Source organism: Oxyura jamaicensis, chromosome Z (assembly GCF_011077185.1).
Source record: "Oxyura jamaicensis isolate SHBP4307 breed ruddy duck chromosome Z, BPBGC_Ojam_1.0, whole genome shotgun sequence".
NCBI classification, from domain to species: Eukaryota; Metazoa; Chordata; class Aves; order Anseriformes; family Anatidae; genus Oxyura; species Oxyura jamaicensis.
Genome location: NC_048926.1, coordinates 66712566 through 66737976, shown reverse-complemented (window position 1 = coordinate 66737976; position 25411 = coordinate 66712566). Strand labels below are relative to the sequence as shown.

The 25411-nt window shown below is 38.5% G+C and overlaps 1 long non-coding RNA gene across 1 annotated transcript; it reads left to right on the top strand.

Annotated features, from left to right (window-relative positions):
* Nucleotides 1-33: 33 nt before the first annotated feature.
* On the top strand, nt 34-9053 carry LOC118156250. The gene is made up of 4 exons (XR_004746203.1): nt 34-144; nt 4008-4098; nt 4788-4833; nt 8830-9053. It is a non-coding gene; the product is annotated as an uncharacterized LOC118156250 (long non-coding RNA).
* Nucleotides 9054-25411: the final 16358 nt, after the last annotated feature.

Genomic DNA, 25411 nt, shown 5'->3' with positions numbered 1-25411 from the left:
TATCTCTATGGATACTTACAACAACTCCTGGGAGGAGCCAAGAAGAAAATGAAGATCAAATATTTCTAATAGAAGAAAGCAACAACAGTGTTTAGCTTGAGATCTCACATAAAAAACAGCAAACCCCACACATCCTTTGCAATCGTAAGTACACCAGAAAAATAATAGCAGGAGAACACGAACAAACTGTAATGTTATTGTTAACGGGTTAGATTCTGAGTAATATGCACAGTGTCATGGAAAAAGACAATGGAAGTTTTTAATACACAAGGATCTGGTCTCTCAGTTGTTAACTGTGACAAGGTGGGTCAGGCACTGTGAGTGGCACGAAAAAGAAATCGTCTGAAGAGTCTGAAAATTAAGCCTACTGTCTACGAGTAAAGCTTTGTTCAGCTGGGATACTGAATGGGCACACTGGTCTTCTAATATCCATGAGGTTGTAGAACTGGGATCTAAGCAGACATGAAAGGTCATGAGAAGAAAAATACAATGAACATCTGCCTGTGTGTTTTATTATCCTGGCTTCCTAAGGAAATAAGACTTGCATAACAGTACTGCTTGCCCATTTGTTTTTCTGTCCTGCCCTCAAATAACATTTGATACTGTTGGCTTATTTCAAATGAATTTAACATAGAGGTATCAGCCTTAGATATATTATGTTCCTCCAGGTTTCATGAAAACTGGCAGCTAGACAGAGAAAAGAGAACTAAATTAGTTCTCCCAATGAGGAGAGGGTTTCAGTGTGAATTAAACAATTACCTGCTCTGTTTTTCCTGCCAGCTGGCCAGCCAACATGGCCAAACAACTTCAAGCCCATCAGGGAATAATGAATCAGGCTTATTTTCACTTGGTGTAGAAGAGAAATGGAAAGGAGACAGGAGGTAGGTGTACGGTGCCTGAGGGGAGGTGTGGAAGAAGCAGAGGGTATTAAGGAGGGAATAGGGCTGAGGAGAAGGAGGGAGTGTAGGCTGAAGGGGTTCTAGGAATGTTGCAAGGGGACCTGAGGTTACAAGGGTGAGGGAGGGCCATGGTGGAAGGACTGGGAGTTATTGCAGGGCAGGCAAGTATGAACACAGTCCTCCTGAAATCAGTCCCTAATTAGTGTTGTAGCTCACGGGATGGCTTATATATACAAAGCCTGTCATGAATACATTACTAGACTCCTTTCCAAAGTGATGAGCACCCTGAGCTTTCACAGATTTCAGCAGGAGTTGTGGGTGCTCAGCATCACTAACACTCAGGTCCTGTCTATATAATTTCAGTTAAATAAATTCACAGAAGCTATACCTGGCTGCCCTGCAGCAAGAGAATTATTAGATCATTACAGTTTATTATATCCATCAGGGTAAAAGCAGATCTGCAGAGGCTATTAATTTACATACACCACTGAAAAAAAAGAAATTCACCGCATAAGCTGTCATCCTGATTACTGGAGGTCCGAAGAATATGTGGTACTGCTAGTTACTCAATTCTTATTTGCTTAATTGCTTTGAACATATATACAGTTCAAATCAATTAAAAATAAATGTTTGGGCAAAATCAATAGTAAGTCTGCCATAGCAAGATTTATCAGACATTAATTCTGCTGGAAGCATTACAGAATCATAGGAGCTGATTCACACCTAATTCAAGTTTTATTTTAGTGTAACTTCACTGAATGAACCATAAACTAATGCACCAGAGAGGTAAATAAGGACAACAGAGCCAATGAGGTTAGCGAGAGACCTCCAGAAAAGACTTTGTCCTCTGCATTACTGCTGAAAGTCATCATCCCTGGAGACAATGGATCAGGCCTCCATATCAAGGTTTCCATACTTAATTATTTGCAACTTGTCTTGGAGACGTTCAGTCCTGTAACTAACTCCACAGCTCCACAATGTTGTGCTGGGAAGAAATTGCTCAGGGCTTGTAGACCCTTGTGGGAATTTTGCCATCAAAGAAGGTTGGACTTTCCCTGAGGTACTTTCCCCTCTCTCAGGCTTTGTCTCCTGTGGTTACAGCTAAATGATTCTTGCCAGAGAGGACTTTTCCCAGGGGCTTAGGTTTTTGCTGATGAAAGAAATTGACTTTCACCAAATGTCACACACATTACCACATATTTCACAGTTACAGTATCTCTGTCTTAAAAGATTTGCACTCAAACCTGCCTTTATCTTACAGGTTAAATACTGGGTGGTATAGTTTATTTTATCTTAAGGAACAATACCTCATCATTTTCAGAAAGTCTTGTTAGGGCTAGATTTTTCAAAAGGCTTTGAGGGATGAAAACTGAGTTATGAGCAGCTCCCTGTGCACCTTTAATTATTTTAATTGTCCCTGCAATTAAACACGCAGAAGAACCATTCTTCTGATTTATTCTTGTGTTTAAATTCCAGGTGCAAATTTGTCCCTTGGTTGAATTTTGGAAATGAACTAGCTCTCAGATTAGATCTGCCTATATTGCTTGATATGCTTGTTTTACTCTCAAAAGCAAGAAGTCTCTGTCTTCAGAAATTTTACTTATTTGACAAGCTGTCATATCTGCTTTTTGGCTGAAAGTATTTTTGTTTCCACTGAGTAAGTTTCCCAGTGATACAGCTCAACACATAGGACATGAAGCCAGCTAAGCGCGGAAATGCATGGGAGCTTTTGTCAAAATATTCACCATCATGCATCACTGTTTCAAAGTTTCTCCTACCAAGAGTTGTTCCCAAGACATGTGTACTGTCAGATGCCAAATGCAGACCTGTAATTTACAGTTTTTTACCTGTTTTGCGGGTGAACATATACATGCTTCATTTTGTCATCCTTTCAACCAGCTGAATTGACATGCTCTGTACCACATTTTATCAGCATACCAGTCTGGCAAACTTCTCCTATATAAACTTTCACATACGGAACCAACAGCAGTAACATTGGATTCTTTCTTTCAGGTTCCTATTGGTCTCAGAGAATTTGAGAAGACTAAATCATCAGAGACTTTTCAAGGCAGATAAATATATGTTAAGAGGTGAAGTGACAGTAGTGCGGTTGACTGAAAAATATGGAAAGAGAACCAGTGACTCAGTTTACACTGTCTTTTGTGACCTACAATAGTGTGCTACCTCTATAAGAGGGAAAAAAAAAAAAAAAAAAAAAAAAAAAGCAGACCAAAAAAGTGCTGCTGACTAAAGCTGCATTATCATCATTTTCACACTGACTAATACCCTGGCAAAGCGCATGCCAATCTGGATCTCTATTAACTTTCCAAAGAGAAGATTGTGATCTTCATTTACACTCCTTTTAAACTTATGCAAGTCTGATATATTCTTAGCCATTTCTGCTTCTCCATAAGCAAATTCAGAATGAGGTGTGGAGAGTGCAGCTGCACCAATCTCCTCTAGGTAATTAGGAAGTTGATCACGAGGCAGAGAGCTGCGTCATGGTGTGGGTGCCCCAGACAGTCTCCTTACCATGGAAAAATGATTGTGGGTGCCCTGCAGCTGTGCTCTTCTCAGGCCTGGAAGCTGTCTCTAGCTGGGCTAAGAGCTGGCATATCTGGGTGTAACTTTATTTCTCAGTTAAATACTTTACTGGGAAGACTGCCACGTATATACACGTGGAGCTACTTGCTGTGCTGCATGCTGCCCACCAGCCACAAAACCCTGCAATACTCCTCAGGGCACTTTGAGGAAGACGCAAACACAATCTGACTTGATTTGCACAAGTCAGAAAAGTGGATTTAAACACACAGACCAGATGCTCAGCTCTCAGCAGAGGTCTTCTGATTTACAGCAGCCAAAAAGCTGGTCCTGAAGGCACATGTGTGTGCGTACACAGGCTCATCATGGGAATATGTGCACACACATAGCTTGCAGTGAGTTTCTAATTATGTTTGTAATTCTGAATGACAAATTTCATAATCACATTGCAATTTGAGGATCTTACTGTTGCTGGTTAGTTACCCAAGTCACCCACTCAGGGAAAAGAAAAAATATCTTGTAATTTATTTAGATAAATGGCTCTTCTTTGTTTCTGAATATTTGCAGTGAACAGTTGTGGAATGGACTGTAGAATAAAAAATAGTTCATGGAACACATCAACAAATAACTTTGCCCATTTTTGAGAACATGACTTTTTGTAGGTAATACCTGCATGGAAAAGAAGCAATATTGGCTAATTAATTAAAAGTTTCTAATTATTCATAATTGACTACCAAACACATGCTTGTGGAAGATTTTAAAAGATTTGTACTATGTCACTTGGAGGTCAAATTTGCTTTAGAACTGTTTTCAAATTTGCTTTAAACTTCCAAAGGGCCTGCAGATAAGGGGCCTGTTTCTGTTTTCAAAAAGCATCTGCAGTCCTACTTTCCTTAGAGGCTGGATGCTTATGTCTGTTTGAAGATGCCATGTGATTTTTATATGCGGTTTTTTATGCCTAAGGGGTCAGTCAATGAATAGATTACTGAGGTGCTTGTGATATCCTGAATGCTTTCTCAGTCAATATTGAGTAATAGCATCTCAAGCTGGCTCATGCTAGAAGGAAAGAGCTAGCTGTGCACATGCAGATAATTTATTGTGCCAGTAAGACTTGATTTGTTTATTCACAGTAACCTGTTTGTGTATCTGAGCTCTTGTTTTCACTTCTGAAACAATGTTTTAAGCACTTTTGAAAACATTACTTCATGGTCAGGATTTACAAAATGGCTCAGCATTCACAAATGCTTTTCTCCTCAAGTTAAAACAGGGCCATATATACCGGGCAGTGTTAAGCACTGAATGCTTTTGGAAAAATTAGCTTTCATTTTGATGTCTAACTTTTCTGAGAATGCTGGCCTTACTGGGGAAGCTGAGCTCCTGGAAATGTAACAATGTAAAGACATGTGTCTCAAAATTTGTGGGTGATAGCATGATAATTTTGCTTCTGGTTAACAAAAATGTAACCTTTGTAACACCATGAGGTCATACTGTTCATGGTGTTGTTAGCTTTATGTGCATGGTTGTGCTAGTCTAAAAGTGATGCATGTGGTTTTATCACTTTCTTATTGTTTAGTTATTTGTGTAATTGAACCAAAGAACATCTTCTGTTTAATCTGAAGGCCTATTGTTACTGAGTTCTCATGAATAGTTTTTTACATGGATCTCATTAGGATGAGTCACATAGTAAGTTACTCCCAGCTGTTGTAGCACAGTATGTCAGAAGAATCGTACCTAGGGGGATTATATGGTTAATTGTGGCCTCTATCAGATATAATACCCACCTTCTGCAAACTACAGATTGCATGGAATTTACATAGAATTAGACTAATCCCAAGCAAATTGACAATTAATTTCATAGGACTTGCAGATATGACAGCTCTTGTCTAATTAAAGAGTATGTGAATGGCACTATACTAGCATATCACATTTTCATTGAAGTTCAATGATTTGCTGTTGGACTTGTTTTCCACACTAACTTTCTTCTCTTTTTGAACCTTTTGTGCAGCCTTTTCAATATATTTTTACTGCCAACAGATTTCTAGAATATGAAGTTAGGGAAGGAGAAGGGCTCAAATGTGATGAAGGAGATTCCCACACAAGTATAAAAACACCAATTTGAACTTTCAGCTAATTTAAAACCAAATAAAAATATTTTTCTCCTAAACTGATCTATTTTTGTGGTTACAAATCTGTGCATGGCTCACAGAGTAAATAGAGGAAGAGAGGGAGAGGGAAAAACATATTTAAGTCACGACTTAAATTAGTTAATGGCTGCTGTGTTTTTTGTTTGTTTGTTTGTTTTTCTGCTCTTTTTACCTCTTTGGACCCTTATTAATTGTTGGATGTTTCAGAAAATATAAAGTGAATGATCCATAGATTTCTGTCTTGAAAAGGGCTGATATAAAATACAAAAAAAAGTCTTTCTCCTTGAACTATTTGCTTATGTCAAATCTAGAAGCATTAATGATGTTAGACACAACATACTCACTGTCACTCCCTGACATCCTGATTGTGAAAGGCGTTGTTCTGTGCTGCAGGCAAAGAAAGCAATAGAAAATGAAATAATCCTCTTAATTTACTTCGTTAAAGTGGCCAAATGACTTCCAGAGAGCTGCAAAGGAAATAAAAATCGTGGTGATTTTCTTTAATTAGAAAAGTAGAAGGGTCAGTAAAACACTCCACACAGAGCCTAACACAGTACTTCACCCTCCTCATGGCCAGCGTAGCACTTAACATGAAGCACTGTCACAGAGATGTAAAACCAGGTTTCCTAATCAATGGCTCAATCCCCACCCCTTTCACTGCAGCTTGAACAATAGTTGCGACTCACCGCGCATCTGTAAGGGTTTCCACAGCTGGAGGAGCCATGTGCTCCATCTGCAGCAGGGACTTGAGGCTGGACTGCACGAGGTTCACAGCAAGCCAGGCAGTTTGCAGTTTGTGAGCGGTGGAATACGCCTGCTTGCCAAGAACGCTGTCTTTGATACTGCCACAGAATGCAACTGGCCAAAGAGTCGCTTGCTGAGCCAGTGGCAAATACTCACACGAACAACAAAATAAACAAATGATTATAAAACACATTATCTGTTAAAATACAGTATGTCATAGGGTTTCACAGTCTAATTTGCTATAGCATGCCAGTAATTTATGGAGTATTACCTCATGCTCATGTCATTTCATGACGTACTGTACCACAGCAATACATGAAGAACACTAGGGAAAGAAAAAAAAAATGTATGCCCTGGGCTGCTGTGATGCTGAAATGCCTGTGTTGCTTATACTGCAAACGACACCCACTTTTTTAACACGATGTTATGTGTTACGTGTTTTGGTAGGTACATAGTCAATCTACCTTTAATTACCTTATTTCAAATGGAAATATATATTTTTTTTCATTCCATAAGATCAAATTAACCTGAACAATACAGAATTAGTGGGCTTTAGAACACCTTGGTAAATATGAAGACAGACCTTATCCACACAGCAAAATACTTTGGAGTTTGAGAGAGTGTTTGAAGCAAAATCCCCCAAATCACTAGAAATCTTTCCAACAAGTACTGTGGATTTTGATTCAAGGCAAAATTCACAGCAGAAAATAGTTTTACGTTGTCAAATAGATGTCACACTAATGCAATCCCTTGAATACTTTCAAAATCCAATACTACATTTTCAGGATGAAATATTAAAGGGAGAGAAAAATATAGAGACACAGACTAAGCAAGATGAAAAGCTTTTTTTCACCTAAGTTTTGAACTTAGACCTCTTTAAAATGCAAGTATGTAAAGGGCATGTTTTCTCATGTGTGCCTGCTGTGAGTTCCAGTGAGAAACATCATGAACCTCAAGCAAGCTAAATTAAACTTCTCCTAAACTCTAGTAAGAGAGGTATGACTGGTAAGCACTAGCTAAATTGTACACTGCATTTCCTCCTAACAAGATCTGTCTCTTTGGTAAGCATTTGTGCAGAGGATGGCATATAAACTGTGAGTGGGCCCTCAGGCTCAATAATTAGCAAACTAACATCAGTAATACTCAGAGATGTTTTCTAGGCCAAAGAAGATGCAGAAGTGAAGGTTCTTTTGCTGCTGGAAACCAGTGGATATATTTCACGTTATCAAAAATAAAATTAATAATAATAATAATAAGATAATTGATTTGTTGTGAGAGCTGGTTGTAGGAAGTTCTTTTACTTATTTATGTAGTTATTTATTCCAAAAATGTCAGAGGGATATTTTACATAGGGTTTGAAAAGCAAAACTGCAGCAAAAACATGGGTAGGATATAGGAATTTGGGCATGCTAGTTTGAAAACTCCAGCAACAGAGATTCTCATGGTGGAGCTGGATCAATAGAAACAACAAGAAAGAAAAAGAAAAAAAAAAAAAAAAAAAAAAGATTTTCATGGTTTTATACTGGAGGTAAAGCATTGAAATCTTAATGTCTTGCCTCTACTTCTTAATCGGTAAAATGGTGATCATAAGACTCACTCCCAACTCCCAGGAAGCATTTATAAGATGTTTTGGGGATGAATAGGGGTAATATTATGTAAGTGCTGAGGATTATTATTATTATAGTTTTATTAAGTGTTATTATCTAGTTTTAAAAAACTAAAAGGGAGTCTTCCCATAATCCGTGGCTTTTATAAGTTTGAAATCTCTGCATAAATAAAGTTAATGAAATCAGCTTGAATGAACAGTAGCTATATATACAAAACTCTACCTGCATAAAAATCCTTTCTTCTAGAATTAAAACTTTTCTACAACAATAAAGCATCAGATACATCTATTACTAAGGGTAATGACTGAAAAGCCAAGTGCTCTTACCTTCATGTAATGAAGTTTGTTTCCCACTCTAACAGCTCTGCAGTTAAAAAAACAAAACCTATCTCAGCTTCTACATGAGTTCAGCTCATTAAAAAATCTTATCCACTGTTGCAGAGCCCAGAAGTGCCCAGGTGCCTTCACAGTGCTCATGAAAGAGAAGAAACCTGGTTTGCTGTTTGTTGTCCCAGTGTGCTGAATGGCATGAGCATCACCTTTGGCCCCAAAAATACCAGATGAATTTTTAGCACATGAAAGTTTTACAGCCCTGACGCAGCTTTGATGCAAAAAACTGGAGAAGAGCCACTGGAGCAAGTGGTTTCAACAGTTCAGGTGGGAATTAGATTTCCTCTCATCCCCCTCTCCATGTACTTAACTTTCACCACTGGGTATTTTATTATCCTATGACATCTTACATAAAGATGTGAAACTACTGTAAAAACTCCCATGTTTTTTCACAAAAACTTAACTGGTAGTAAAGTATTACATGACAAACACTGCAGATTTGTTTGCTTTTCTGAAGTCAGAGCTCATTGTTTTTTTGTTTGATTATTTTTTTTTCTTTTCCCAGAGTGAAGGAAAGAAAACCAGCACTGCATTTAATTATCCTGTGATTCCAGGTGGCCTACACTTCTCCATGCCTGTTAGCCACTGAATGCTATCGGAACTGCTTAGCTGAAAGCTGCCTTTGCATGTTGATGGGCATCGCAAATACTCCTGCAGAGTTGTCTTTCATGTCAAGACAATATCAAGCACACTAAAACATCACCATATGTCCTTCCCTCCACTTCTCCCTTTGCTTGCGGGTTATATTCTCTTTCTCTGCTAAGCAATCAGTTTGCTTCCTTAGTGATGAGTGTGTGTGTGTGTGTGTGCATGTGCATGCACATGTGTTTGTTCACAACGTCATATTGTGATGGGGCAGGTGGGGAGTGGAGGGGAGCACACTGCCGTCTCTTCAGATCATCCTTTTTAGCTAAAAAGAATAGCCACATCTGCTGCTTTGTCCACAGAGTGCCTGCTCTAATTGCCTATTCCAGTTCTGATTTATTAATATTTAGATCCTTAGATACTAAAATCCTTCCTTCAGAGCAGATGAGTGACTATTTCCCACCTTTTTTCCCTGCTGATTAGCGAGTGTCATAGCACGCTTGTTTCTTGACAGCAAGAATTAATCGTGCCACAGAGCCTGATTCTTTGGGGGAAGGAAGCTCCTAAAATCACCAAGGAAAAGTGGAAAGAAACAACCTTGGATCATTTTAGAATCCTACTCTTATTAGCCTGATCTAATTTTGTACATGAAAATCTTCTTCAAATTCTAATTTAGTGTTAGTTCTGGAATTACAAAGATTAGAAGGAGAAGAAAAAAAATCCCACTTGGGAGCCTTTAAATGCTTTTATTGGAATTGTGCTGAATTTTTCATTTCTGTCCATTTGATTGAAAATTTAAATCATCTCACATTTCATGACACTGGTCGCCTCATAAGATACAGAATTTGACAGTTTATGGCCTCAATACACGCTGTCTTTAAAGGAAAGGTAGTAAAAATGAAATTAAGGAAAACAGATAAATGCCAAAATCCTATGATGGTGCATCTTGTAATTATCACATCTGCTGCAAAGCATCTGAAAAATAGCTTTGGAAGCCTGCCATGCTGCAAACAGCTCACACAATGAAGGGGAGCAGGACAGTAAAGGACAACTGATAATGAATTTTTTAAATGGACTTTTAACCTTGCAGCAGTAGGTCTTACCCATTCTATCTTTTACTGTGGCTCCTGTTTTATTTTCATCTAAAAAATATTTTCCCCTTTCATGATGCCATCTGATGTCATGTTTGGAAATGTGACATGGTAGCAGATTCAACAGTGACAAAAAAAGTGGAGGATGGGGATGAGGACTAAAGAGGAAATTAATTCTACGAGTCCCTGGCCTGGAAAAGCAGCAGCTACTACCAGTGATGGCTTTTATCTTTTCATTCATTTTTTTCTAAGGTTTATAAAACCATCTGCAAGGTTTCTCAGCACAAGGCACTCTGTCTCTGGGAGTAACTTCATTTCCTTTTTGTTACAAGACATATAGAGTACAAGTCGATGTTACTTGGGCTGTTTTGTGACTAAGAAACCTGTAATACAGTTTTGTGTGGCAAAGCATATTGGAATCACTAGTTTTAAAAGGCTGGATGAGAAGTTGGAGGAAATTTGTCATCTCAGCCTTTGATCCTCAGATTAATTATCTGCAGGGAAGTGTGTATATTTGCACATAATTGCATGTTCAGAGCATCACTGCAAAACATCTTTGTTCCCAAATGACTCATCAGTGATTTAGCCTCATGCTTACAAGCCCTTTCAAATGAAAAAAATTGACAAAATAGTAAAAATAATAATTAACCCCACAAAATAATCTGTTGTTTTCAGTATTTTATTTTTATTTTATTTATTTATTTTTTTTTTTCTGCAAAGACCTTTACTTTGTCTTTCCAACTGTCACCATTTTGGCACCATTAGCACATGAAGAAGTAAATTACTACTTGTTTTTGTGTACAGCTAGAAAGATTAAGGCCCTGTGGTGTGCTGAGAAGGAAGAGAGTTATAGGTGGTATAAGCAGAAGGGCTCTCAAGGCTTATTAGCAATATTCCCAACATCCCCCATTATGATTTTTTTTTTTCCCCTTGGCTACCATTCTCTGACATGTTGAATTCATTTCCAGTGAGCTGGGTTAAGAATATCCCTCTGTTAAACCTGAGAAAACCTGGAAGCCTTCTGGGACGATACCTCTCCTGAATAGGGAAGAAACTGAATGTGCATATTGCCTTCATACTCCCAATGCTTCTAATAAAGGGTTAGGAGGAGAATCCCTTTCTTCTCTTTATTTAATGGCTGTAATCTGAAAGAAAGGAGTGAAACCAGCTTCTTTCCCTGGAGCAAGAACAAGGAAGGTATCACATGTCCTGGAAGCTGTACAGTCTGAGAGTAGGGAGGCACTGTCTGGTCATATTGACTAAGGCATTTAAGCCCTGCAGAGAAGCAGGTTTTCCCCCATTGGTTAAACTTAGGTAAATCCTTGCTCGTGGGGCTGATGCTGCATATCTATGCATTTGTCTTTGTAGATTGGTCTTGCAGGGCCTACCTCTCTCTGCATTATTCAGGGGACCGAGCCAACTAGCTTCATATTTGGCAGGGCATGTACAATATCTTTTGAGTCCAAAACACAAAACGCATTTTACTTTGGTTCTGGCCTCAGGTTCTGATGAGCACCCACGCAACATCCATGAAGATGCAAATTCCCCTGAGAACAGAGAAGGGTTTTCACACTGGGAGCACCTGACAAGGCCTGGGGCCAGCCCCAGAGCAATGAGAGAATATGGCAACTCTTGCTCATTGACTGAATATGAACCTATTCATGAATGACACAGGGACCAAATGGAAAGCAGTATAAGATCATCCATTCATAACGGTGACCACACAGGTAAGAGACTGAGAGCTGCTACTTCTGAAACTTTGGATCACTGACTCTCCAGGAATGCATAAACAGTCTTCCTTCACTGTACTCTTGATATATTTTTCTATACATAGAAATCACATAAGTGGCCACTGCCTATTGCTTGAAAAGAAGTGAAAGAGAAGTAGTGTTTAATGAAATGGAGAAAACAAAGTCCGTACCGGCAGTGTTTCTCCATGTGCTTCCCACTTCAAGGCAGAGATATCACTGGGCCTGTCTGTGAAGACTGCAACAAGTTCAGACAGATTCATGCAGGCATTGGCTTTTTCTTGTGAAACCACTGTAAGCTCTGGTTACATTTATGACCCAAATCTTTTAATATACATTTGTACTGTAGACTTTGTCTAAGGCATCTGAAGCTATCACTATGTTGCTTCAATGATCTGCAGTCAGTCTGTAGCAGATTTCTGTGAAGGAGATTTGGAAAACAACCTACTTTTGTGTTGCATTGGTCTCTTTCTGTTAATATCTTGGCCCATTTTGGCAATATTTCTAAATATAAATAAAATATTAATCTGCAGATTAAATACTAAGACCTACTTTTAGCTCAGTTATGCTATAATAAATCAGGTAGGCTGAAGAATCGCTTTGTACCCCTACCATATAATTTAGATCAGAATCTGTCTAGCTCTGATACGCTTCTATTGGAATATAACCTGCTGTGTATTCTATGACAGGATAACAGCAATATTCATGATAAGCTGCCATATGTAATATAAAAGACACTTTTAAAAACATTTGCTCTTCTCACAAATAAAAGAAGAATAAAGACCAGACTTTGCTCCTACAACATAAATAGATAAAAAAACCAAAGCCACACACACACACAAACCCAAACACAAAATGGACACACACAAAAACAAAAGAGGGACAAGGGACTTCTGGATGCAAAGTTCTTATCCTCTCCTTGCCTAAAATACAGAGGTGTTAGAGAAACACATGAACTCCCTTTCTTCTTGCTCTTTCATATGTAATTGCATGACACAGTACCATGGCTGTAATGGTGTGAGTGCAGAAAAGCTGCAAATATGAATTAACTGCTTTTGTGCAGAGTTAAAGCAGACACAATAGAAACTCAGTGGTTTCTCATTTAATTATTATTATTTAACTACTAGATACAGCACAGATATAAGAAGCAGATTTCAATACAAGCAGAAACAGTACTATTGCACTCCCTGCACCTGTTAAGTTATTGAGGTCAGAGGCTGTTTTTATAGCTCACAAATATGCAGTGTTTAGGACAAAAGAGTTTCAGTCACTGGCTGGGGCCTCCAGGCACAAGAGCAATGTGAATAATAAACGGCAACTACAGTCAAGGATTGTAAGGGTTAATTCCTAGCTCCAGCTACTGGGGCCAAGATTGCAAAGTAAAATCAGGAAGTTCCATAGCTGTTGGTGCAAGAGGATTATTTTGTGTTGTAATTGTTGTGGTAATCTTTATTTTTCCTGCTCCTTCAGCTTTTTAATGGGAAATCCTAAAAGCCAATTCTTTGAAGCTGAAGACTTGGCAGAAAGACAACAGAAAATGTTGCCCCATTCCCATCCAAGTGGTTTCTCAGGAAACAGCCATAGGAGTCCTTTGTGCTCAAGAAATGACTGAACTTACTACATTAAATCAGAAAGTAAAAATCTTGGAATGAAATAAAGACAACTCCCTTGTCATTTGAGTGCTGGGAACACTGAGCACCTGTGTGCTAATGGTCATGAATTTATATTGCAAACTAAAGAGGAGAGGTGAAAACATGATCAACATTGATGTGATGTGCAAACTATCCTTCCATTTGTTCAGAAGATATCTTTTCTTGGTTCTCAGTGTGAAAATGTAGGAGACTTTTGGAAAGTACTTTCTCTTCTTCTTTTTCCAGGAGAGAGGTTTGCTGTAATCACACAACAATGTATAACTGCTGTGAGGAAAGCTGGCAATGGCTGAAAAAGTGCTTGAAGGTATTTGCTGATAGGAGTGCTCAGGTTTCCAAATCTCAACTTTTGCTCTAGCATTAATTACCACAATTTTCTCTTTAATGGGACCAAAAATAATGACAAACATATGGGAAATAAAATAGATATCATGTTTGGATTTGGATAACAACAATCATCATCATCATCAGGAAAAAACTACTGAATCTAGTAAGGTTAACCAAAAACTCAAATAAAGCAAAAACATTTCCTAAAACAAAGGCACAAAAATGTAGTTGACAAGTTCTGCAAAACCAACATTTTACGCTGAAATCACCTGGTCAGCATGGTTGATCCTTTTTGCCCGTCTCAGCTGCAAATCCCAGATGCTGGCTTGTAAGCATTATTGAAAATGGGATAATTTGCCATGTATGTGTTTGGGCTTATGTCTCTGTACATGAAGTAACCTGCTGTACTTGCTGTCCTCTGCAAGAAGAAAGAGCCAGAGCTAACTTTCTTCCTTGCTGTGTTGCAACTCATGATACGAGCTGTTGCTCAGGGAGTAAAGCATTTCCCTCTACCCCTTGGCACACCAGCCTGGGCCAGGATATCCCCCAGCCTCCAATCAGCCAACACAGGTGCTAAGCCATGTCTGGGGGTGTTGGAAAAGCCAGGAGGATGCTGCCCCAGTGAGTCTTCAGCATAGATAAGTTAGCAGCAAGCAAGTATTGCCATTTCCTAGCCTTTACGAAATGGGAGTCTGGTGGGCTGCATGCATTATCCTAAGGACTAATGATGGTCTCTGCTTACTATGTGTAAGGGATATTCATGATCACTTCAGGACCTGATTAGTCTAAATACATTCATGATGTGTTCCCTAATTTGATGGTCTAAGCTATTAACAAGATAAAGATCTGATGAGCTCATCAGGAATTTGAAGGGAAAGGATATCTTCAGGAGCCCCCAGGACAGGATAAACACAGGACTTAAAGAAATTGTAAACCCTTGGCCATTTTTCCGCCATAGAGATATTAGTTTTTAATGAAACAAAATTTTTAGAATAGTTGCATTACTTCCTTATCTAGGGGAAAGAAAAAGATGTAAACTTTATTGTCCAACTAGCAGAAAGAGCTTTTGTTTGCATTTTTCTTTTCATTAAGCCAAGTAAATGTGCATCTATTTTGTTTTCTGTGGTCAGCCCCCACAATTCCACAACCCTATATTAAAAGTTTTCTAGATCACACTCTCTAAACTGAAACGCTGCCCCAGCCTCTGGACATGTGGCCTTTTCTAAGGGTCAAACCTGATGTTAAATATCTTATCCTTGCCCTAAAACAAGGCATTAATCATGCCAAGTGAAGAAGCTGAATGATTGATTTCCAGTTCCCATGACTTATCACCACATCACATCAATCACATGTATCACGTATGCATGTATGTGATTATGAAATGGCATTTGTTTAGCTTCAGCTTCATAAGATTTTATAAAAGATAAGGAGGATGAAGAGATTTCACTTGAAAAAGTAATTTCTGACTATTTATTGAGGTATTTTTGCAACATTTTCGAAAGATTTAACAGGCTGTAAGAAAATAAAGCTGACAGTTATATTCCCATAAAATTATATTTCCCATTATGCCATAGTACATTTTCCTCACCTAAGATTATCATACAATCTTGCCTATTAACATCAGTTATAGAATCTCTGATCCAAGGTACTTAAGGGCCAACTGCTATTGATACATTTGGAGGACTAAACACAAGTTCATTTTCCTTACACCTAGAAATAATAATAATAATAATAAATTTCCTTTACTGGCAAGTCATTGCATAAGTATTTATCATGAGACTAAATCTTCATTCTCATAGCTTCTACTAACACTTTTTGGACACATGAAGACAGACCAGAGGACCAAATTGCCTACAATGCAAAAACTCATGTACCTTTAACACCCAACCGTCTCAATACAGAAACTAAAATCCAGAGCGAGATGTTTTCTTGTTCACAGAAAGTCTCCCTAGAACAGACATGAATGGATGCTGGGAGGAGATCATACAAAGGCTTGCTGACTGTCTCCTTAATTTGTGTAGATGACTTTCACTACCTTACATCATGACTGAAGTTACAGCACTGGGAGGAGTCATAAAACATTGGGAAACACTGAATATGGTACCATGAGTGAACGCTCTGACTGGAGTGAACAGACGATACCCAAAAGTCTTGGCTGCTACAACTGAGACCTACCCTTCCTGTGGAAATGAAGTATCTTTGTGATAGGAGTCTTAAGAAATGTGGCTAGAGGAGAGAGAATGAGACCAAAATATCCATTCCCAATGCACAAGTTAGTCTTTTTCATGTGTTTGCATCCCTGTGAACTTCTTCAGCTGTCCCAGTAGTTGAGTCACGACACCAAAATTTGCTTGCAAAAGAGCTGACTTTGAGAGCACAAGCAACGAGGGCACGGTGCATGCTCCACGCTGCTTCTGCACTTGCATCAAAAGCCTAGTGAGTTGGGTGACTGGAGGGAATACCCTCGTGGCCACCTGTGTAACTTTGCAAAGGTTGGTGCAGTCAACTGAAGCAGCAAAAATGTCATGACCAAAACTTACGGTTTCACTACTCAGCACTGTGTCATTTAGCCCTAGAAAATGTAAATAAAGGAGAGAGATAGAGAGGAAGGAAATAAATCAGCCAGTGAATAATTCTTTCTATTTTAAGGACAATAAAGTCTTTCCCTTTCATCTCATTTAATAGGATCAGTTTGGTCCAAATATTTTTTAAGAATAAGAATAAAATTTTCATGATCATTTTATTTAATCTCAGCAAAACCATTTTTTCCACAGTTTTATTATGCCTTTATTATGTTTTCTCTAAATTTATTTATATCAAGAGATGCACTTCACACATACACCAGACACCTAGACATGCATTAAGTTTTCTTGCCTTTCAAGGTACATATTTTGATATAAAACTTGATTACATATTAGTCTTATTAATCTGTGGTCCTAATTTTGAGATCCATTCATTAAATAAAACTTCCTTACTTCACGGAATAGCCTTTTTTCCAGAAGATGCTCCTCTAGGAGTGTCCCTTAGTGTAGGGTTGCTTAACATCCCTTATTTTTAGATGTTAAGTAGCTCTTTCTTAAAGCAAATTGTTCACTAATACCGGGTAGCAAACAACAGATTAAATAGAAATATGAATAATCTGAAGTGGATGTGAGTAAAGGCTTTAAAAATGACCGTAGTCATTATTGCCAGCTTGGTCTGTGTGTGGTCTCTCTGCTTTATTTCTCTCCTCCTGTTGGTGAGAGGCTCTGACAATCCTTTTAGTGATAAACATTCTCATAAACCAGTGTGTCATCATCATGTATAGGCTCTAGTTCCTTTCCCGTATTGCTGCACTGAGCACCCTGTATAGCAATTTCATTTTGTCATTCTGCACCATATCTGATGCATAATTCCCAGCACTTTTTGGCAAGTTTGGCCCTACACTAGGCCTGACAATACAGTGGCATTGTACAAGGCATTTTTCTTGTATTTTCTGACCAACCACAGCTAATTTGAAAGTTTGAAAACCATTGCAGTAGTGAAATGGCTAACAAAAATGAAATTAAGAAAACCCTCTCTTTTAACATCTATCATCATATTTCTTCCACTAATTTGTTCAATGTTTCATATTTTCATTTTTATTATTATTTTTTACCCTAAACACAGAATCTTTTTGCTTGGATTATATATATATATATGCATATATATATATATATATATTCTTACTAGCCTTGTCCATTCCCAAATATGTCTCTATTTATATCTAAGAAATGATCAGTGTAAGTTCCACTGGATATACTCTCAGTTTCATGTAAATGTAGCTCCCAACTGCCTAAATACATTAATTAAGCTGAGAGCAAATGCAGAAGCCAAAAGCTAGTTAATGAACGCCAGATTCATTCAATACATGGGAATATTGGGAAAGCACTTATAGACATCACAGACTGTCAAAACAGTGACAAAATAAACCTTGAATTCTAGATACATAATCTTTTTCATTAGCAAGAGGCTTATTGTTAATGGGTACTATCCCCTCAATTTACACCTTCAGGAAACGACTCTTTTCAAAGTATTTTCTAATGTCAAATTAATATTTTTTCCTTCTCACTTTTCACATAATTATCTCAGACAGTGTTTTCTGCAAGCTTTCAGCTTGCCATGTCTTGCAGAGATGGAAGTTAGCAAGCCTTAACTTTTCTGACTTTGCTCCCTTGCCTCCCTCTGCAAACCTTTGAATAAAAGAAAACCTGAAAGGTCTCCACACAAAGAATTGATCGACCACAGCTTTACCAAATGGCAGAATGCAGATGATTCTGGGGAGGAGGCAAGGATGGGACTAGCACAATAAAATTTTTGCACTAAAAACTGAATAATGAGCAAACCTTTCTGAGCTTCACAGTATCCAAAGAAAAACAGGAAAGCAAAAGGCAGACTGCAGCATACCTGAAGAAAGAATAATGCCATTAGACTGATCTACTGTGACCAATCAGTGTCACTCTCAAGCAAGAAAACTGCTATTTATGCGAGAATATTAAAAAGCAGTCACATTCAGTTGAAAGTTTACACATTGGGAAGGTGGTTTGTAACTGTCATAGTTAATACTTTTCAATCTCAGTTTTATTTAGATGTGATTTATAAAAACAGATTCCTAGAAATTAACAAATGGTATATTTTACTAGAACATTTCAGGGATGATAAGTTATATATTTTAGAATTCAGAAGTTTCATATAACAGGGAACTGATCTTTAAGACTGGTTGGTAAGTTTTTTTTTTTTTTTTTTCCTATAAAAATATTTGGTCCATGGGCTGGGCATACAGATACCTTATGCTCTAGCATATGAATGAATTTCCTGTTGAAACAAGACAGATCTTTACTGAAGGAATTACCTGTGCCTTCATAAGGGGTCTATAGCAGCAGATGGGTCAACCATAGGCCTAGAAGCTAGGAATTCTTCTGTTCTAAGATTGCCACTGATTTCACAGAGAAGCCACAAAAGATCATGGTTTCAAACACAGAGGTTCACTGGTCTGCATATTTTCAAAACCAGCCTTGCAGCTCTTGATTTGTGGAAACTAGATACATACTGAAGCTGATGATAATTATGGGTTCTCAACAACTTTGATGATTGAGCTATTTGTTTATGTACCATAAATCTGATTACAGAAGTCTAAATATAGGCCTTCAGGTCCAGAAACTCTGGACTTAGTTTTCCTCTGTATAATAGTTTTGAAAAAGAAAAAATAGAAGAAGAAAACAGAAAACTTAAAAAAAAATAAAGAAGAAAATGTAAAAAGGAGAGGTGAATTGGAAATAAATATGGAAATAAATAATGATGCAAAGAACAATAGCTTTCCATCAGGAAATGGAATAGGAGCTAGAGATCACAGGTAAACACACCCTGTATGTAAGATTCATCATTATGATGATACACGTATAAAAGAGTCATAACACCGATTGAGTACAAAATTCCCCAGCCTGGTGGTTTAGTGTCAGACACATTCCATACGACTTGCAGTGCTGATCACAGCTCTGTGTTTCTTTGCATATGTAATTACTGAATTTGCATATACATATCACTACTTACATATGTAATTACATGGTTCATACCTGCAAATGTATTTTAAAGGGATTCTTGACCATGTCAATCTTAGTGTGAAAATTTAATGGTAACTATGCAGAGGTCAAACATTCAGCAAGTTTTGGTCTTTGCATTATGTCTCTAAGTTAGCAACAAACAAAAGGTTTGCTATTAAACAACATTATTGTGCATGAGCTGAGGCAGACTGTGAATCCCCCATCAAAGTCTCCATCATATCAAAGAGTTCATTTCAGGAACCACATTCACCTTGAGATAGTAACTGGTACATGGTCTGTCCTACACTGTAAGTTAATTAATTATAGGGTGTTGCAAAGACATGCTATCCCCATCAGTGCTTTCTGATCAATAATCTCTGTTAGACAGTAAATTGGGTGCACATTGTATGATCCTGTCTGTGTAGCTCTCACAGGTGCTCAGGTACCAAAGAACAAACCAAGCACTCTTTCTAAATGGACTAGTGACAGCACCAGAGTCTTGGTTAAAAGCCCTTCCCTCAATAAAGGCAATTTCTAATGCCTTCAAATATTACAGACACAATTATAGTGTACACAGAAAGTGCTCAGTTCCCCAGTGTGATTGCACTGCATGCTTTTCCACACCCAGACCTGACCTTCTGCCCTGTGCCAAGAGTGTACATGTCATGTGTGAGTGCATCATGGGCACGTCTGCTGTTTTGTGCTGAGCAAAGCAAGAACAGAAACAGCTCTCTTCTCCTTAATGCAGAAGTGTGGAAAGCACTGAAGTATGTAATATCAAACCTTTCTCTTTTTGCCCTTTTACCATAACACTGTATGTATTTAATATATTAGGAACATACACATAGCCATCAAAACACTACTACCTGTGTTGGTACTAACAGATCAATGGTTTTACATGTCAGCATAGCAGCCTAACCAAAAAATGGGAACTGATACTTTTTAACCAGTGAGCTTCTAAAGCTATTTGTGGAAATTTTCTGGAGCTGAACCACTACCAGCTACACTAGATCATTTCTGTTATGTAAACATGAACATGTTGTTAACGTTGAAACTTGTCTGCATCCCAGCTTTCTCAAGAAACCAGATTTCTCTGGGGACAATTAAAAGATTATTAACTCAGTCTCTGAGCAAGCCTCATGCACCTTCACATATTTCCTGAAAAATCAGGATGGTAGTCCTTACCAGAACCTCATCCCATGACAAGCTTGCTTCTCAGGCCAATCAGATAGAGAGGAGTTTTAAAAGACATCATAAAATACTATAAAAAGGCAACAGTAGTCATCAAGTTATTTTATTACAAAAATGGTGATAGAGTAACAGCTCAATTTTTGCAGCTATGATGGGAGTTAGTACCTACCATGCATAGAAACCTCTCTCCCTGCTAAAGTGAGGTCAGTATTATTGCAGTGAGACACAAACTCAGGGTGATTTGGGCTGAATTAATAGAAGACAAATAATAGGGATAAGCGGCAATAAATAGTGCTGTCAGTTATTGCAACAATTTGCCTAGAGGTGTAGTGGAGTCAAAGAAGGATGACTTAGCTCATAAAGGAGCTACAGACTGGGTAGAAAATGACTGGAAACTGTAAAACTGTTTGTATCATAGAGAGGCAGTGGTACCAGGAAAAGTCTGTCCAGGTAATCATTTTGCATATTGTCACTTTGAATTTGATCTATCTCTCAGTTTCACTTGAAGTTGTTAGGTAAATTAGAAATGAACTAGAACTTTTAAAAATATCAGAGAAGTGAAACAACCCCCCTTTGCAGAGCTCTAATTGAAAATCTTGTTTTGCTTGTAAGTTGCTTGTGAACTGTGCACATGTATCTCAGAACAAAATCTGTCATGAGATCTATAGATCCTTAAATAAATCCAGAAGTACATTCTGCAATTCAAAAAATCTTTCCAAAGATTCTGTTTCTCTTTGCTCTTAAATATGACTGATAAGGTGGTGGGAAAAGGTGGAAATAGGTGGAAACCTGTGCAAGAGACAGTCACTGAGCAAAAGATTCTGGTAAATACCCGCCCTACCCTTTTCCCTCTTCCCTCTGTGCTAAATTTTGTTCTCTGGGTTTTGAGGATCAGTGCCAGAGTGTACATTAGCAGGATCCTTGTCCATCTATTCCCTTTTCAGATTTATAAGCTGACGCTGCCACCATGAAAATGTTTGGTTGTTGACATTTTTTTGGACTAGCCCTGGCACATATGCCACAGAAAAGGTGATCTGTATTTTTCTAATTAATTCATCAGTGGTAAATGTGCTTTAATGACAAATTTTTGGATGAGGTTCAGAGTCTCATTAGCCTTAATCATATTAACCTAATACAGTTATTTATATCAGGCAGAACAAAGTACAACATTTCCCCACAAGATGTTCTTCTTTAGAGATAATACCAGTATGGGAATTAAAGGAACCTGCACAACTTCTTGTTGGGTGAGCAATATGAAACAATAATGTCAGGCTAATGAAGAAACAACATCTCGTTTCCTTAAGGTTCTCCATTAGAAAAATGCAGCATGGTGGTGAGGTGGTTTGTCCTCAGAATTTCTTAGCCAGAAAACATGGATGTTACATAGTTTTCTAATAATAAATGTGTACATGTCCTTACACATGGTTGAAGATATCATGCATGTCATAATGTTCAGTTTGTTTTCATTTGGATCAGAGGATCTTCTAGATGTCTAAGTGATATTGTGATTTTGCTTTCCCAGATACTAAAAGAAGTCTGGGGTGGGGGTAAAAGGTGTAAAAGGAAGCTCATTCTAGGTGAAAAGAAACAAAACTGACAAGAAACACCCAAGAGCAAACTAGGCTAAGGGTTAAGTTTTGTCAAATACTGTCTCTCAGTAATGGTTTCATTGTAGTTTGCTCACTCAGACATATGACAGGTATAAACATATCATTTGTTCTTCATCTGTAATTTGCTCAGAAGATGTTTCTCAGTCAAACAAGGCTTACTTAATTGTTAAATATCAAAGCTAGGGTACAATTAAGTACTTTAATCTGGGCTACTCCTAAGAAGTAAATTGAAGCTTTACAGAACTGAGTTTGCAACAGTTCAATGCTGACATAGTTTTCAGCGTTTTGCCACCAAATCTTGTTTTAAAGCCATTAAACCCAAGTCCCAAAATATATGTAACATAAGTATCTTTTTATAGTCCATCATGGTGATCTCATTTTGCTGGGTGCTGCTGATTTTCAGAGCTCTTTGAAAACAAGCTCTGTGTGGTTACCCCTCTCCTCAGGATGCTTGTAGGTTTAACATACTCCTAGGGCAGGCAAGCTGAAGAAGCGAGAGCTGTCTTTGTGGCTTGACACATATTTAGCTACCGTCATTACAAAAAAACTTATATTTGTACATGTGTATGACTTACTGGTAACAAGAACAAAACATTCATATTAGAAACCTTAGTGACAGACTCAAACCCGCATTTAACATTTTAAATAAGTACCTTCAGTATGAAAAGAAAAATAAAAATCAATTGACTTAGCACTGCAGTCACTATCAAGATGGAATTTATTGTAGCATGAGTGTCTAGCTTTAACACCTAGGACAGGTCTTTTCATACCAGCAGAGATTTAACTAATTCAAACAAGCATTTAGCATTTGCACTCCTGAAACTTTGAAAAATCTCATTGCTAAGTTTGTGAGTCCCAGTCGAGTAGCTGTGGGACACTCTGGTGCCTAGAGGAAATGCACCATTAAAAAGTTCTGAAGTTCTAAAAATGGACTAATCAATTAGGAATAACACAAAGATGAACTGAAAATAACCTTCATGTGGTGCAGCTCTGGTTATTATTTCCTTATTACATGCATACATTTTTCATTTTCCCAGTAGGAAAAACCAAGACTCTAAAGTAATCCACTCCCTCAGCCGAAATCTATATTATCCTCTCTGTTTTGGAAAAGAGAAGCACAAGGCTGATTTTTCATAAAGAATACTCAGGTTTGTAGTCATTTGACTCTGTACGACTGAAAGTGTTTGATATCGTTTTGAATGCGTTGAAAGACATTTTATGAAAGTTTTCCCATTAAATTTTCAGCAATGTGTAATGTTTCACCATTTCATTTTTTAATGCATTACTAGTGGTCTCTGTTTCATTTTAGCAGGTCAAGAGACAGAGGGATAAGTAACAAGGTAGAACTGACACAAACATTCAGGCAAGATGATTAAAAACCAGAGCAAAATAACAGGCTGGTAGAACGGCATTCAAGACTAATACAACAGGTCTGTTCTTCAACTCACCACAATTGTCAGAGGCCTAATTATCATCTGAGTCTTTGCGCTTTATCTAGATCCTGAAACAGATTTGCAGGGAGAATGTTTGAGAGTCTTGAACAGGAGAAGATTTTGAATAAGTTTACTCATCACTGATTCCTAAAGTGATTTTCCACTCTTCTTGTCCAAGGCTGCAGTCATTCTCATGATGAAATGTCACGGGAACAAAGTCACAGTGCTTACTGTGCCAGTTGCTAAACTAAAATGATGAAAGATGAATTAAAGAGGTAAGCTGGAGACTGCAGTCTCCTGCTGCTTTCGTGTTGACCTCCCGAGCTCTCCTTGCTGTGAAAAGCACCACCATCCCAGTCAGATTCTCACATTCTCTAAAACTTTTTGTGTTTGGAAGGCAAAGCTGTGTCTTTGTGAGGATGGAGTGAATCCACCTGCTATTTGTCAGAATGGAGGGGAAGGAAAAGGAGTTTCCCACCCCAAGGAAAGTCTACATTAGGTCCAGGGCTGCAGGCCAGTGCATGCAGGCACGGAGGAGGCTGAGTTCAGTTTAGCAGCAAACTTCCAGGAGATGAAGCAGAAGGAGTGTGCAGCCACACCTCACTCTCCTCTCCCCAGCCCCCAGGAATCCTCTGCATATTTGAGTTACGTGTTTCTCTTGCTCTCACACAGCCCCCTCACTGGTATGCTGAAGATGGCGTCCAGCTGCATGCAGCCTCCAGCAGGGCAGTGTATGCCACAGCCCTGCAACACACATGCATTACGGCTGTGCAGACCTGGCTGTGTAGCCATCTTCTGTGGGAAAGGAACTATTTACTGGTTCAGGTATTTACTGGTTCAGCGGGCTCCAAGTGTGAGCTGGTTTTGTAGAGATGTCAAATGCAGAGGCAAAGTGAATCTGAGCATTAATCTACAGAGTAGCAGCCTTCAGCCAGTGACCTTTTATACCCAGCTCTTCATTCCCTTGAGTGCAAGAACTGGCCTTCTTTTTTCTTGTTTGTTGTGCAAGAATTTGAAGTGAAACAAATGTACTGTTGGCCTGCACTAAGGCTTAGAAAAACAGCAGGAGGCTTAGAAACAATGGCAAACAGCAGCTAAAGCAAGCTGCCCCCAGAGCCAAGCTCTTCTGTAACAGAATTCAGAGAAATGGCTGTTCAAGTGCTCAGAAAGGATAGTCAGTTAGAAGATGATAAGTATATTCCACAGAAATATCTGTACACAGGCTAATGCTTGTCTCTGGAGTGTTTTCTCACCTACTATTATTTGTTTGGTTGGAAAGCAAGGGAAATACTGCATTTTATGTAATATTTTCTTGAAATTCTGGCTCATGGGAGAGCACAGCAAGGAAGCAACAAGATATCTCCAGACACAGGCATTCAAGCATGATTCGTTTTTTCCTATGTGAAGCTTTTAGTGCCATGCTGCTCTGTGCCATGCTGTGCCATGCTATGAATGTCATTTTCATCAGCAGACTGATGGTACAGAGAAGTATAACGAGAATCAGTCCTAAGAAGGCAGCAGCATTGCTGCCTGCTTGGTGAAATACCAATTTGGTGAGTTCCAGCATCTCAAAACTAAAAGGCAGACAGCTGTAAGAAGCCCAAGCCACAGATGACCTGAGACTATTCCATTATATCTACTTCTCTGTGTCTGGCCTTTCTTTAGTGGACAGTCACCAACTATGACAACAGTGTCTCTAAAAACACAGTTTTTTTCCTCCCTACTGAGCTGGATGTGTTGGTGCAACAGGCAGCACTTGCAACAGCCCCCCGTGTGCACTGCTCCACCTTGTTGAATGGTGCAAAATGCTCTGACCCAGCCCTGTGCAGCCTGCACCAGGCAAACCTGTACCACCTTGCATGAGTCAGGTAACAGCAGAAATGCTGGCTTTTAGC